We start from the raw sequence: 15,085 nt of genomic DNA, 5'->3' as shown, positions 1-15,085 counted from the left end.
TGTACGAAGCGAGTTATTTACCTCTTTCGTCTGAGTAATAATTTTTTTTTTTTTTTTTTTTAATGTTAATTTTTATTCGAGGCTCGTCCTCTAGATCATTGGGAAAAAAAATGATTCTTTGATCTTCGTTACGATAATTTTTCTTCACTCTGATGATCCAACTAGATCACGTCATAGAGCTCACGTCACCCCTTGTTGTCCTCGATCTTAGTCCCTGTATACATAATTTTAAATAAAAAAAATAACCTCATTCCAACGATAATACTCTCAACCCGCAGCGAATCCGTAACATCCTATAATGTTCTCTTTGTTTACCAATCTCATCGTGCCAGCCACGTGCCATCATCGATGGCCGTTCTGTGTGTATATATGGGTTTGTGAAACCCAGCATTGGTAGCAACGTGTCACTTGATTCAAGTTAAAGTCATCCATCGCGTGATTTCGCGTAGTTGCGGAATGTTTTCATTAGTCATAGGTAGTGAATGGGAGTAGTACCCATGTACATAACTACGATTGATTAGTATACCTATATACGTATAATATACTTGCACGTAGAACTGCCGAAGACGGGGATAAATACAAAATTTCTCGAGCAAACGCGTCGATGCCCAAATACTTGATGACTTAGATTACACATGCAATAATGTCGTATTTTATTATATAGGTACTTGTTGGTTGCATATAACGCGTCTATCGGCCTTTCGATCGATCGATTGTTGGTCTTAAATTTTTTTTTCTTCTTTAGTAACATTGAATAATTTTTTGTTGTTCCAAATTCGTAGTATGAGTTGGGCCGAATTACAAAATACACGCGCAGTAGATGAGTTGATGTCTAGTCGCGACGAATCCATACCAGGAGAGCGAGAACAATTACGTTATGTACCAAGAGAAGGAGATGTACCTATATACACTTGTAAAGGCCGGCCGATTGCTGCTTCCCCCCCTCCCCCTCACCTTCTTTACCGCCCCGTTCGCGCTTACGTAAATTGCATGCGCGCGCGTAAGTTTGCGAATCGACCTGTTGTCTACCATACTACTTACAACAACACATCTTTTTCCCTTTGTTCGCGCACCTGATGCGCGAGGAGGTGCATCTGTATAAGGTGAATAAGTATACCTACTTTCTTTTCCTCTTACTGCGTGTGCATACCGCAATGTATAATAAGCACATGTGGTATGCGCTATGTCAAACTTTTTTTATTTACATGTATTAAAGCTTCTTCATTTGGGCGTGTGACTTACTTTTATTATTTCAACAAAAAAAAAAAAAAAAAAAACCCGCGCAAAAATAAATTTACTCGCCGTAATACAAAAATGTACGCACATCAAAGGAGTCCACAGAGAGAGCTAATATGTTAGTTTCTCGAGTGCGGCAAAGTGAGAGTCCTTACTTGATGCCCGACGTTACACACGGGCGCGCACAATCGCGTAGTAGCTCAGTTGGTAAAGCGCCAGAGACTCCGTGATAGTCGAGAGAGGCGGCCGGTTCGAATCTTCGGTCGGGAAAAAAATATCTTGCACTCTTATCAAAGGCAGTGTCGCATTTTTCATCAATTCGACATTGCAACAAAAAGTGCTATATTAACATGTTATTTGCCTGTACACACAGGGTTGGCGATGCTGCAATCTCGCTTATACCTTTCAACGTTAGGCAACATTTCTTTTTTGTATTGAACTTTTTTTTTTTTTTCCTAACTAAAAAAATTACATTTAACGGCTCTTTCACAATTATTATTTTTTTTTTATTAAAAAATTACGGTCTATCAAAAGAATAAAAATTGTATTTCGGTTTGAATCGGTTTATTCAAAATAGATATTCCACAAATTGATTTATTTCTCCGAAACAAAACATTACAGAAAGATAAGAACAAATATTTGAATTATGTATTAAGTGAAAAACAAACATTATTTAAAGTATACATAACTACAATAGCTTTGCTTTAAAAATGAAAAAAAAATTATAATTCTGAGGTACTTTTTAGTTTTTAAGTTGTCACACACCATTAAACTAAAAACAAAAAAAATTTATAATATGAAGAAAATTATCACGAAATATCACGAAGGGATATGAAGAAAATTAATACTATGGTAAAAGTGCTTAGGATGGTGCATAGATTACTCATAATTATGTGCTACAGAAAATACAAAACCAACGTGTAAAAATTTTAAATGAAATATATAAATTTATATAAAATTCTATAATTAAATAAATAATGGACAAACATTTATATGTAAAACAACTCTTTAATTTTGAATCTATTCGATTTTATTACAGTAATTTACAATAAATAATACAACATTTTGAATATTATAACTAAAAATAAACTAATACAGTTACAAAAAATTACAAAAACTGTGAGTTATAAGAACAGTTACATAATGTTATTAAGAATAGTTACATTATATGTGCTGTAAGATTATTTAATGAATTAACAAATGATCTCAAACTATTAGATATTATAAATAAATACAATCTTGATCAAATAAAAAATGGATATGCACTAATAAGCTTTTATAAATACACTAATTTGAACTTAAACTTTGATTCAATCAATAATTATATTATATGAGATTTATGTTAATTCTTCCAAAGAGCATTGTATTATTGTGTTTAGATATTAGCGTAACTGGCACTTTAGTTTATAGTAATTTGGTTGTAAGATTTTTTTTCTTCTTACATTGTTAAGTTAATGTGTACCAGCTTGCGAACAAGTATTTGCATATACCTCTTTTTTTTTGTATTGTAGTGTAGTTTTTTTTTTTTTTTTTTTTTTTTTTTTTTGTAAATACCTACTAACGTAGTGTATTTATTTTTAAGGCTTTTATTGTTAATGAGTACATAGTTACAGCCTTGTTTCAGTAAGGCACATTATTACATTATTGGTTATACATTAACATTTACGAGGTATGCACACTTTCCTTATTGATAACCATACATACACACTCATATCGTACAGTTTCATCCATAGCCTCATTAATTGTCGATCAATCTACAGTGTGCCGGTATCGAAACAAGCCTGATAAAATTTTTTGGGTTTTTGTGATGTCTATTTATATTAGGTTTATATTAGAAGAAGATGGATAGAAATAATATAGTTAAGGGTCTAGACAAATGAGCTTATCCGATCAGAAATGAGTAGGTGGCTGCCTAACAAAATTATTCGGCCCGACTACTGTTTGCCGAACAATATTGCTGTCGGCCCGAATTCAAGGCATGCGCACATTTGACATGTGACCAGAACAGGGTGTCAGCCGAAGGTGGCCCTAACTGCCCAGCGCCGTTTGCCCCCAAATTAAATGTATGCATAATGTTAAATTGGTGCGTGCAACGAAAAACATGGAGCACAAAAATAAGTAAAAAAATAAAGCAAAATAATTTACAGTAACTGTTATACATTTTACATTGTTTAAGTGCCGTAGCATATGATTAATAAAATATTTTGTCAAAAAATAGTAATTCTGGTGAGCAACCGCAATGCTTGTAAAAAAGGTTAAGTACCTAATCGATTGCTCCAAAACGTTTGTTTAGTAACTTATGAGATTATATAAATCATGGATTACCAATAATTAAGACGCAAATATCGAAAGAAGTTGCAGATGCAAAATTATCGGGAAAAAAAGTCAAATACGAATGAAGTTAAAGTGTCATTTAAAACTGACGTAATTTTTGAATGTGCATCTTTAAAAAATACAAATAACTTAACGGTTGATCTATCAGAAGAACTGACATTTTGTCCTGGCATTCAAAATTGTGATAAAAATATAACTTGGTCTGAAGATGATTGTATTGATGACGAGCCTGATCAGACTCACAGATTATCTAAGAATCTCCAAAATTGTATTGAGCTCATATTACACAACGACAGATTAATAATATTAGGTCCATGTTGATGGAGTATCATTGTACAAACCGAGTTAGATGGAACTTTAGCCTATTCTATTAACACCATTTTGTGACTCAGTCACATACAAGCCATTCATCGTTTATGTTTACTGTTGTCGAGGAAAACCTACATCTGTAGACATTTTTTTTTTTAGAAATTTAGTGATGAGATTAAAACTATACTTAGTACTAGACTTGCTATTAAAGAACATCTTTATCAGATTGAAATTATGTCTATAATATGTGATCAACCTGCACGATAATTTGTAAAGTGTATAAAAAGACACACAGGTTATCATTCTTGAGACAGATGTTCTGTAAAGGGGTATAGAAAGTGCAGGAGGACTTTGTTTCCTTGCTCTTTCAATGATGCAAGTCGAAAAAATAATTCATTCCGAAACAGAAGTGATCCTAATCATCACATTGGCAACTCTTTACTGGAAATTTTGGTCAAGTGTTCATATTTGTTTCCTCTCGGTCACTCACAATACTTATATACATCTGTTTAATTGAAGTATTTATGAGAATTCGATATTAATTAGTCTACAAAAGTAATTACAACAAGTTGAGTTTTTCTATTTTTTTCCACTCGGTCACTAACGATAATCATGTACATCTGTTGTATGATGAGTGAAAAATAAGATTATAATAATAATAATAATAATAATAATAATAATAATAATAATAATAATAAAGCGTTCGAATCGATTTTTTCGACACTAAAAATTAACTCATTAATTTCATTTGAGTTTAAATTAAAGTAACAAAATTTTCTTTTTTTTGTGAATGTACGTACACAAAAGTAATGTAAAAGAATGTAGTACCGCCAGCTGGGGAAACCATACGTGTATTGTAATGAATTTCATTAGTAATTTTATACATTTTTCTACTTATTTGAGTTGTCATAACTTTTTTCAACTAATTACAAGTAAATCGCTAAACACATTCTTACCAGAATGCTTAAGTGTACGTTAGTAATCAGCTCAATGATGTACCCAATGAGATTATTGCTAAACCTCCCATAAACGTTTTAAGCCTTGTAATAATCTTCATACGTTTTACAATTATCGCATCCCCTAATGGACGTTGATAGCGTAAAAACGTCTTTTTTTCGAACTTTTTCTAACATTCAGATCACATAACCAAACGAGGTTATAATTCCGAGAGCTTAAAATAAGTGTAAGTACCAAATGTGATACAAAGACAGTAATGAAAATCATTCAGACCCTTTACGGGCCCCTAATGGCTGACTGTGACCGAAAATGGCAGAAAAAAGTCTATTTTCTTGAATTTCTTGACATTTTGCACGGTGAGGTTAGGATTCCTAATTCTGAAAAAAATCAGGGCAACTAGTTTTAGTACCTTGTAATGATATTTATACGTTTTACAATTATCGCAGCCCCTAATGGACGTAGGTAGCGTAAAAACGTCTTTTTTTCGAATTTTTTCTAACATTGAGATCATGTAACCAAACGAAGTTATGTTTTCGAAAGCTAAAAATGACTGTAAGTACTAAATATGATACAAAGAAAGTAATTAAAATATTCAGACCCCTTACGGGCCCCTAATGGCTGACTATGACCGAAAATGGCAGAAAAAAGTCTATTTTCTTAAAATTCTTGACATTTTGCTCGGTGAGGTTAGGTTTCCTAATTCTAAAAAATATCAGGGCAACTAGTTTTCGTACCATGTAATGATATTTATACGTTTTACAATTATCGCAGCCCCTAATGGACGTTGGTAGCGTAGAAACGTCTTTTTTTCGAATTTTTTCTAACATTGAGATTACATAACCAAACGAGGTTATGTTTCCGAGATCTACAAATGACTATAAGTACCAAATGTTATACAAAGACAGTAATAAAAATCATTCAGACCCTTTACGGGCCCCTAATGGCTGACTATGACCGAAAATGGCAGAAAAAGGCTGTTTTCTTGAATTTCTTGACATTTTGAACGGTGAGGTTAGGTTTCCTAATTCTGAAAAAATCAGGGCAACTAGTTTTAGTACCTTGTAATAATCTTCATACGTTTTACAATTATCGCATCTCCTAATGGACGTAGGTAGCGTAAAAACGTCTTTTTTTCAAATTTTTTCTAACATTGAGATCACAAAACCAAACGAGGTTATGTTTCCGAAAGCTTAAAATGAGTGCAAGTACTAAATGTGATACAGAGACAGTAATAAAAATCATTCAGACCCTTTACGGGCCCCTAATGGCTGACTGTGACCGAAAATAGCAGAAAAAAGTCTATTTTCTTGAATTTCTTGACATTTTGCACGGTAAGGTTAGGTTTCCTAATTCTAAAAAAAATCAGGGCAACTAGTTTTAGTACCTTGTAATGATATTCATACGTTTTACAATTATCGCAGCCCCTAATGGACGTAGGTAGCGTAAAAACGTCTTTTTTTTGAATTTTTTCTAACATTAAGATCACATAACCAAACGAGGTTATGTTTCCGAGCGCTAAAAATAACTATAAGTACCGAATGTGATACAAAGACAGTAATAAAAATCAGTCAGACCCTTTAAGGTCCCCTAATGGCTGACTATGACTAAAAATAGCAGAAGAAAGGCTATTTTCTTGAATTTCTTGACATTTTGCACGGTGAGGTTAGGTTTCCTAATTCTGAAAAAAATCAGAGCAACTAGTTTTAGTACCTTGTGATGATATTTATACGTTTTACAATTATCGCAGCCCCTAATGGACGTAGGTAGCGTAAAAACGTCTTTTTTTTGAATTTTTTCTAACATTGAGATCACATAAAAAAACGAGGTTATGTTTCCGAGCGCTAAAAATGAGTATAAGTACCAAATGTGATACAAAGACAGTAATAAAAATCATTCAGACCCTTTACGGTCCCCTAATGGCTGACTATGACTGAAAATGGCAGAAGAAACGCTATTTTCTTGAATTTCTTGACACTTTGCACGGTAAGGTTAGGTTTCCTAATTCTAAAAAAAATTAGGGCAACTAGTTTTAGTACCTTGTAATGATATTCATACGTTTTACAATTATCGCAGCCCCTAATGGACGTAGGTAGCGTAAAAACGTCTTTTTTTTGAATTTTTTCTAACATTGAGATCACATAACCAAACGAGGTTATGTTTTTGAGCGCTAAAAATGACTATAAGTACCAAATGTAATACAAAGACAGTAATCAAAATTATTCAGACCCTTTACGGGCCCCTAATGGCTGACTATGACCGAAAATGGCAGAAGAAAGGCTATTTTCTTGAATTTCTCGACATTTTGCACGGTGAGGTTAGGTTTCCTAATTCTGAAAAAAATCAGGGCAATTAGTTTTTGTACCTTGTAATGATATTTATACGTTTTACAATCATCGCAGCCCCTAATGAACGTAGGTAGCGTAAAAACGTCTGTTTTCCGACTTTTTTTTAATTTCAGGAGTTTATTACCCTTTGAGGTTATGTTTCTGATGCCTATAAAGTACCTTATTCATTATTTACATTTAGAGGTATGTAGAAATATTTATTTTGAATTTTTTTCACCATATATTACTGAGAGGTATAGTGCTTAATGTTCGTTTTATACGTATGTTACTCTGATTGTTAATAATTATGTTTAAAATGGTTAGATGTTGATTTTTTTTTTCTTACGGTATTATACACCTCTTGCCGTTGGTTTATTGGGTTATTTACGACAAAAACAAAAATTTTTTTTTTGGATTTTCGTTGGGCTCCAACGTTTGAAACTTCAAACACATAGAACCTTAACTACATGTAACTTTGACAAATTAGTCTTTAAATTCAGAAATGATTACATCGAATCTTAAACCATCTACAATAATATCAGCTTTTCTGAATCGTCTCAAAGTAATTTTGATGGAATCAATTTCTTCTGAGGCTACCTCTCGTAAGTCTCACTTTGTATAAATCGAGTTTGATATCTTAAGAAAACATCAATTTCAGAAATTAAGTACCAATATTATCCAGGCAATAGCAATGGTCACCATACATCCTCTGAAAACCATGATACTATTGATGACAAGATTGATGCCATTGTTTCAAGTAATATGTATTTCAACATTTTTTTCTCAGTAACTATATTTCATTTACTGAAAAGAAGTTCATTTTAATTTGCAGAATATTTTGTTAAGCTAAGTTATGGAAATAAAGGTAAGATTAATACTTCTTGCGAAGCATCAATTTCTTATTTAAAAAATTATTGCAAACTTTTACCAAATACGAATAAACTGATGTAAAAATTAATCAACACGGAGAGTAAATTTTGCGATCTTTGGATGAAGGCGAATCATTTAAAAGACAAAATTTATGAGTCAATAACCAACATAGATAAGAAAAACATTGTCACACTTAAGATTTTTCCAAACAGACGTATTATCGTTTTTCCAATGAGTGTCGACGAATAATATCAGAACTTCTGTTTAAAAATCACTGCTGAGGAACCATTAAAAACTGACTTGATATGTCAGTCATTTTATGATAATTTTCATGTCAAAGCATATTCCATTTGCTAACGATGAATTATTTGCAGAAAAAATTTCTTACTTGTTTGATTTAAGTGATTGCTTCATTAATGACTGAAAACGTGTCAAGAGTTTTTAAAAGATTGACAAGTTGAGAAATTCTACAGCAGTACACAGCTCAGCAAACTAGCAGTGGAAGGTAAAAGTAATGTCAAAAACCAGTTTCTTCAAATGTTTGAAAGTAATCTTTTTCTGACTCCAAATAATTTATAAATATATTTAACAATTTTTTTGTCAGAGGCGTCAAATTATCGATAATCATGCGATCCACAATTACACACACTTACCGAACGTCATTTTTTTAGCACAACAGAACTATTTACTTTGCTCTCCAGCAATCAGATCAACACATAACACAACCGATCTGTAGGTGCACAAACTCTTTAGGGACGTAGGTACTCACGGGTACTCACAAAACAGAAGAAAGAGAGTACATAAGTGATCAGAATGGCTTCATATGATCGTGCTAGTTGTTCGATGCAGTGAGTTGTGTAAAATACGCAGGCACACGAGAGAAAAAAACAGCTCACACCCGCTAGAGGTGAGATGCACGCTACTAATTACATAGCTACTACATCTTTAGTTACTGAACGTTAAATATCGTTATTCTGACGCAATAGTGCGCACCAAGCGAACAGCACGCAAGTCCACGGAAGGCGAGGCCCCGCGGAAGCAGTTGGCAACCAAAGCCGCTCGCAAGAGTGCGCTTGCTACCGGAGGAGTGAAAAAGCCCCATCGTAAGAGGCCTGGACCCGTTGCTCTTCGTGAAATTCGTCGGTACCAAAAGAGCACCGAGCTTCTCATCAGAAAATTGCCATTCCAGTGCCTCTGACGTGAAATCGCCCAGAACTTCAAAACTGACCTGCGCTTCTAGAGCTTGGCCGTTATGGCTCTCCAGGAAGCCAAAAAATCTTACCTCGTTGGACTCTTCGAGGATACTTACCTCTGTGCCATCTATGCCAAGCGCGTAACGATTATGACAAAGGACATCCAGTTGGTATAATTAAATATCGTTCTCCTGACCCCATGGTAGGTACCAAGCAGACAGCGCGCAAGTCTACGAGAGGCAAAATCGTCGCGCAAGCAGTTGGCCACCAAAGCCACTCGAAAGAAGGTGCCTACTAACGGAGGGGTGAAGAAGCCTTCTTCTCTCCTACGGTAGCAGGTGCACTCTTGCAAGCGGCTTTGGTTGCCAACTGCTTCGCGGGGCCTCGCCTTCTGTGGACTTGCGCGCTGTTCGCTTGGTGCGCACGATTGTGTCAGGTGAAGGAGGAAATAGTTTAGGAAAAGGAGGAACAAAGCGTCATTGTCAAGTTCTTCGCAACAACATCCAAGAAATCACTAGTCCCACAATTCCCCGTTTGGCTCATCGAGCGAACTCAAGCGCATCTTCGGTCTCATCTACAAGAAAAATCGTGGTGTTTTGGAAGTGTTCCTAGAAAATGTCATTCGTTATGCGATGATTACACCGAGCACGCAAAAATGAATACAGTCACGGGAATGGTTGTTGTCTACGCAGTTAATTTAGATGAATATATGTATAATATATACTTTCGGATTTTTATAGTTAAACTCCAATACAACTCAAGCTTTGTTTCAAAAAACTGTAAAAAAGGCTGAAAAAGCCGTAGTGAACTCACCAAGGGTAACGAGAATTAGAAGCTCGAGAAGAGAAAGAAGAGCACTAAAACACATTTCACCTATACCTCAACACCAAAATTTAATGTTCTCTTAGGATGTGACCATAGTCTTCCAACATTTTTTCTACCTAACTTGCTACCAGAGGAGTGAAGAAGCCCCATCGTAGGAGGCCTGGACCCGTTGCTCTTCGTGAAATTCGTCGGTACCAAAAGAGCACCGATCTTCTCATCAGAAAATTGCCATTCCAGTGCCTCTGACGTGAAATCGCCCAGGACTTCAAAACTGACCTGCGCTTCTAGAGTTTGGCCGTTATGGCTCTCCAGGAAGCCAAAAAAGCTTACCTCGTTGGACTCTTCGAGGATACTTACCTCTGTGCCATCTATGCCAAGCGCGTAACGATTATGACAAAAGACATCCAGTTGGTATAGTTAAATATCGTTCTCCTGACCCCATGGTAGGTACCAAGCAGACAGCGTAAGTCTACGAGAGGCAAAATCGTCGCGCAAGCAGTTGGCCACCAAAGCCACTCGAAAGAAGGTGCCTGCTAACGGAGGGGTGAAGAAGCCTTCTTCTCTCCTACGGTAGCAGGTGCACTCTTGTAAGCGGCTTTGGTTGCCAACTGCTTCGCGGGGCTTCGCCTTCTGTGGACTTGCGCGCTGTTCTCTTGGTGCGCACGATTGTGTCAGGTGAAGGAGGAAATAGTTTAGGAAAAGGAGGAACAAAGCGTCATTGTCAAGTTCTTCGCAACAACATCCAAGGAATCACTAGTCCCACAATTCCCCGTTTGGCTCATCGAGCAAGCTCAAGCGCATCTTCGGTCTCATCTACAAGAAAAATCCTGGTGTTTTGGAAGTGTTCCTAGAAAATGTCATTCGTTATGCGATGATTTCACCGAGCACGCAAAAATGAATACAGTCACGGGAATGGTTGTTGTCTACGCAGTTAATTTAGATGAATATATGTATAATATATACTTTCGGATTTTTATAGTTAAACTCCAATACAACTCAAGCTTTGTTTCAAAAAACTGTAAAAAAGGCTGAAAAAGCCGTAGTGAACTCACCAAGGGTAACGAGAATTAGAAGCTCGAGAAGAGAAAGAAGAGCACTAAAACACATTTCACCTATACCTCAACACCAAAATTTAATGTTCTCTTAGGATGTGACCATAGTCTTCCAACATTTTTTCTACCTAACTTGCTACCAGAGGAGTGAAGAAGCCCCATCGTAGGAGGCCTGGACCCGTTGCTCTTCGTGAAATTCGTCGGTACCAAAAGAGCACCGATCTTCTCATCAGAAAATTGCCATTCCAGTGCCTCTGACGTGAAATCGCCCAGGACTTCAAAACTGACCTGCGCTTCTAGAGTTTGGCCGTTATGGCTCTCCAGGAAGCCAAAAAAGCTTACCTCGTTGGACTCTTCGAGGATACTTACCTCTGTGCCATCTATGCCAAGCGCGTAACGATTATGACAAAAGACATCCAGTTGGTATAGTTAAATATCGTTCTCCTGACCCCATGGTAGGTACCAAGCAGACAGCGTAAGTCTACGAGAGGCAAAATCGTCGCGCAAGCAGTTGGCCACCAAAGCCACTCGAAAGAAGGTGCCTGCTAACGGAGGGGTGAAGAAGCCTTCTTCTCTCCTACGGTAGCAGGTGCACTCTTGTAAGCGGCTTTGGTTGCCAACTGCTTCGGGGGGCCTCGCCTTCTGTGGACTTGCGCGCTGTTTGCTTGGTGCGCACGATTGTGTCAGGTGAAGGAGGAAATAGTTTAGGAAAAGGAGGAACAAAGCGTCATTGTCAAGTTCTTCGCAACACTATCCAAGGAATCACTAGTCCCACAATTCCCCGTTTGGCTCATCGAGCGAACTCAAGCGCATCTTCGGTCTTATCTACAAGAAAAATCGTGGTGTTTTGGAAGTGTTCCTAGAAAATGACATTCGTTATGCGATGATTACACCGAGCTCGCAAAAATGAATACAGTCACGGGAATGGTTGTTGTCTACGCAGTTAATTTAGATGAATATATGTATAATATATACTTTCGGATTTTTATAGTTAAACTCCAATACAACTCAAGCTTTGTTTCAAAAAACTGTAAAAAAGGCTGAAAAAGCCGTAGTGAACTCACCAAGGGTAACGAGAATTAGAAGCTCGAGAAGAGAAAGAAGAGCACTAAAACACATTTCACCTATACCTCAACACCAAAATTTAATGTTCTCTTAGGATGTGACCATAGTCTTCCAACATTTTTTCTACATAACTTGCTACCAGAGGAGTGAAGAAGCCCCATCGTAGGAGGCCTGGACCCGTCGCTCTTCGTGAAATTCGTCGGTACCAAAAGAGCACCGAGCTTCTCATCAGAAAATTGCCATTCCAGTGCCTCTGACGTGAAATCACCCAGAACTTCAAAACTGACCTGCGCTTCTAGAGCTTGGCCGTTATGGCTCTCCAGGAAGCCAAAAAAGCTTACCTCGTTGGACTCTTCGAGGATACTTACCTCTGTGCCATCTATGCCAAGTGCGTAACGATTATGACAAAGGACATCCAGTTGGTATAATTAAATATCGTTCTCCTGACCCCGTGGTAGGTACCAAGCAGACAGCGCGCAAGTCTACGAGAGGCAAAATCGTCGCGCAAGCAGTTGGCCACCAAAGCCACTCGAAAGAAGGTGCCTGCTAACGGAGGGGTGAAGAAGCCTTCTTCTCTCCTACGGTAGCAGGTGCACTCTTGCAAGCGGCTTTGGTTGCCAACTGCTTCGAGGGGCCTCGCCTTCTGTGGACTTGCGCGCTGTTCGCTTGGTGCGCACGATTGTGTCAGGTGAAGGAGGAAATAGTTAAGGAAAAGGAGGAACAAAGCGTCATTGTCAAGTTCTTCGCAACAACATCCAAGGAATCACTAGTCCCACAATTCCCCGTTTGGCTCATCGAGCGAACTCAAGCGCATCTTCGGTCTCATCTACAAGAAAAATCGTGGTGTTTTGGAAGTGTTCCTAGAAAATGTCATTCGTTATGCGATGATTACACTGAGCACGCAAAAATGAATACAGTCACGGGAATGGTTGTTGTCTACGCAGTTAATTTAGATGAATATATGTATAATATATACTTTCGGATTTTTATAGTTAAACTCGAATACAACTCAAGCTTTGTTTCAAAAAACTGTAAAAAAGGCTGAAAAAGCCGTAGTGAACTCACCAAGGGTAACGAGAATTAGAAGCTCGAGAAGAGAAAGAAGAGCACCAAAACACATTTCACCTATACCTCAACACCAAAATTTAATGTTCTCTTAGGATGTGACCATAGTCTTCCAACATTTTTTCTACCTAACTTGCTACCGGAGGAGTGAAAAAGCCCCATCGTAAGAGGCCTGGACCCGTTGCTCTTCGTGAAATTCGTCGGTACCAAAAGAGCACCGAGCTTCTCATCAGAAAATTGCCATTCCAGTGCCTCTGACGTGAAATCGCCCAGAACTTCAAAACTGACCTGCGCTTCTAGAGCTTGGCCGTTATGGCTCTCCAGGAAGCCAAAAAAGCTTACCTCGTTGGACTCTTCGAGGATACTTACCTCTGTGCCATCTATGCCAAGTGCGTAACGATTATGACAAAGGACATCCAGTTGGTATAATTAAATATCGTTCTCCTGACCCCGTGGTAGGTACCAAGCAGACAGCGCGCAAGTCTACGAGAGGCAAAATCGTCGCGCAAGCAGTTGGCCACCAAAGCCACTCGAAAGAAGGTGCCTGCTAACGGAGGGGTGAAGAAGCCTTCTTCTCTCCTACGGTAGCAGGTGCACTCTTGCAAGCGGCTTTGGTTGCCAACTGCTTCGAGGGGCCTCGCCTTCTGTGGACTTGCGCGCTGTTCGCTTGGTGCGCACGATTGTGTCAGGTGAAGGAGGAAATAGTTAAGGAAAAGGAGGAACAAAGCGTCATTGTCAAGTTCTTCGCAACAACATCCAAGGAATCACTAGTCCCACAATTCCCCGTTTGGCTCATCGAGCGAACTCAAGCGCATCTTCGGTCTCATCTACAAGAAAAATCGTGGTGTTTTGGAAGTGTTCCTAGAAAATGTCATTCGTTATGCGATGATTACACTGAGCACGCAAAAATGAATACAGTCACGGGAATGGTTGTTGTCTACGCAGTTAATTTAGATGAATATATGTATAATATATACTTTCGGATTTTTATAGTTAAACTCGAATACAACTCAAGCTTTGTTTCAAAAAACTGTGAAAAAGGCTAAAAAAGCCGTAGTGAACTCACCAAGGGTAACGAGAATAAGAAGCTCGAGAAGAGAAAGAAGAGCACCAAAACACATTTCACCTATACCTCAACACCAAAATTTAATGTTCTCTTAGGATGTGACCATAGTCTTCCAACATTTTTTCTACCTAACTTGCTACCGGAGGAGTGAAAAAGCCCCATCGTAAGAGGCCTGGACCCGTTGCTCTTCGTGAAATTCGTCGGTACCAAAAGAGCACCGAGCTTCTCATCAGAAAATTGCCATTCCAGTGCCTCTGACGTGAAATCGCCCAGAACTTCAAAACTGACCTGCGCTTCTAGAGCTTGGCCGTTATGGCTCTCCAGGAAGCCAAAAAATCTTACCTCGTTGGACTCTTCGAGGATACTTACCTCTGTGCCATCTATGCCAAGCGCGTAACGATTATGACAAAGGACATCCAGTTGGTATAATTAAATATCGTTCTCCTGACCCCATGGTAGGTACCAAGCAGACAGCGCGCAAGTCTACGAGAGGCAAAATCGTCGCGCAAGCAGTTGGCCACCAAAGCCACTCGAAAGAAGGTGCCTACTAACGGAGGGGTGAAGAAGCCTTCTTCTCTCCTACGGTAGCAGGTGCACTCTTGCAAGCGGCTTTGGTTGCCAACTGCTTCGCGGGGCCTCGCCTTCTGTGGACTTGCGCGCTGTTCGCTTGGTGCGCACGATTGTGTCAGGTGAAGGAGGAAATAGTTTAGGAAAAGGAGGAACAAAGCGTCATTGTCAAGTTCTTCGCAACAACATCCAAGAAATCACTAGTCCCACAATTCCCCGTTT

The 15,085-nt window shown here is 38.2% G+C and overlaps 1 protein-coding gene and 3 pseudogenes across 3 annotated transcripts in view; all 4 read left to right on the top strand.

Moving 5' to 3' along the window:
* LOC106635904 (uncharacterized) overlaps positions 1–15,085 on the top strand; it is a 61,441-nt gene that overhangs the window by 35,076 nt on the left and 11,280 nt on the right. The gene's annotated exons all lie outside the window — the stretch shown is intronic.
* On the top strand, positions 1,353–11,529 carry LOC111643498 (histone H3-7-like; annotated as a pseudogene).
* Positions 12,477–13,659, top strand: LOC149375260 (histone H3-7-like; annotated as a pseudogene).
* Positions 13,674–14,725, top strand: LOC149375259 (histone H3-7-like; annotated as a pseudogene).

Source organism: Copidosoma floridanum, unplaced genomic scaffold, assembly GCF_036245765.1.
Source record: "Copidosoma floridanum isolate Cflo_tuat_1 unplaced genomic scaffold, Cflo_Japanese_pri ptg000009l, whole genome shotgun sequence".
In the NCBI taxonomy this organism is placed as follows: domain Eukaryota; kingdom Metazoa; phylum Arthropoda; class Insecta; order Hymenoptera; family Encyrtidae; genus Copidosoma; species Copidosoma floridanum.
This window is presented reverse-complemented; position numbering and strand designations above follow the sequence as displayed.